General features: G+C 53.9%; 1 pseudogene; it reads right to left on the reverse strand.

Annotated features, from left to right (window-relative positions):
- Window positions 1-534: 534 nt before the first annotated feature.
- LOC137417533 (KH domain-containing, RNA-binding, signal transduction-associated protein 3 pseudogene) lies at window positions 535-1,192 on the reverse strand (annotated as a pseudogene).
- Between the last annotated feature and the right edge of the window lie 327 nt (window positions 1,193-1,519).

Here is a 1,519-nt window from a genome sequence, read left to right on the forward strand (position 1 = left end):
CCTAACACGCCTTGCAAGCAGCGTGGGGCTTTTGGCTTGCTTTGCCGTGCCCGCTTCGCGTGGCCACGAGGGGCTGCAGCCGCGGTGCCTGGTACGATACCTGCCCGGTGGAAACACGTCCACCCGGGGTTCGTTCAACCGCCCGAGTGCGGCGACGCCGACCAGCATCTCGGTCGGGAGGGGCCCAGAGACATTGTGAGGGGCAGAGACCAAAAGGGGGTCGTGAGTACAGAAGTGGACACACATATATAAGATGGCCATCTTAATCATATAGGGAATTGATTGTGGATTGGGAATTGTTGATGGTTGTTTGTTGTTGATTGCTCGGGGAATATCCGTGATTGTATCATTGAAATCGTATGATATCCTTACCCTGGAAATATATCATTGCACATCAGTTTCTCTTGGGTGGAATTCATAGGGATTGCGTTGCGAAAGCGCATATATATAATACTACTTGCTGGCGAAGGTCCTCTCACGGTCCGGGGGTCACCGAGACCAGGTAGTCACCGAGGGGACCACGTAACAATGGCCACGGGTAAAATTCACTGCACAAACAACCGGCGGGTCTCGACGCGACTGCACACCCGGGGGTACCTGAAGGAACCGTTCATTCTTCTGGCAAACACCTCAGCTTCCTCAGGATGCACAATGATGGGCAAAAGGTATTCCACTTGGATTATCGCTTTGAGGCATCATACGGGTGTTCTCGGTATGCTGGCTTGCCAGGGCGGTGCTGGGGTGCTTTGAGGCGGTTCCCAGCCATCGCCCACTCTTCACGCTCATAGCTTTCGTAGGCCTGCACATTCGCACCGTGTCCATAGTCATAATACTCGGCGCTACTTGGTGCAGGGGCCGAGTATGCAGCATCGTAAGAAGAATAACCGAGTTCATCATACCCAGTCTCATAAGGATCCTCATAAGTATATTCTCCATAAGCAGGTGGGGGCGGGTGACGAGCCCCTGTCACAAGCCGTCCTGCAGGTGGTGGTGGCTTGCGTCCAGGTGGTGGAGGAGGTGGCAATGCTGCTGCTCTTCCACGAGGGGAAACCATGGAAGTAGGTGGAGGTGGGGCAGGTTGACCCCTGCCACGGGGCGGCGCAGCCCGTCCTCGTCCCGTTCCACGAGCAGCAGCTGCAGCCTCCTCTGCTCCGTTGGCGTAAGCAGGATAACCCTCAATCTCATACTCAGGAACAAAAAAGCGCTTCAACTCTTCAAGAGAGAGAGAGAGAGAGAAAGAGAGAAAGAGAAAGAGAAAGAGAAAGAGAAAGAGAAAGACATACAATAGGGAAAGTACTTTTATTATTGTGGTCAGGCCGGTCCATGGGGTCCGATCGGCACTCTGTCCATGACCGCACTTCTCTGACGAATCCGGGTTGCAATGCAGAAGAATGGGGGAAAAATTGCCCCCCGATCTGCGTTGGGGAGGGCAGAGTGAGGGGGGTGGTGTGCGACCACCACGAAGAGGCATCCCCGATAGTTGTCAATGTAACGCATTAAATAAGGTGGTGTAAAAGAT

This window comes from Myxine glutinosa, unplaced genomic scaffold (genome assembly GCF_964187855.1).
Source record: "Myxine glutinosa unplaced genomic scaffold, kmMyxGlut1.1 SCAFFOLD_1685, whole genome shotgun sequence".
Classification (NCBI taxonomy): domain Eukaryota; kingdom Metazoa; phylum Chordata; class Myxini; order Myxiniformes; family Myxinidae; genus Myxine; species Myxine glutinosa.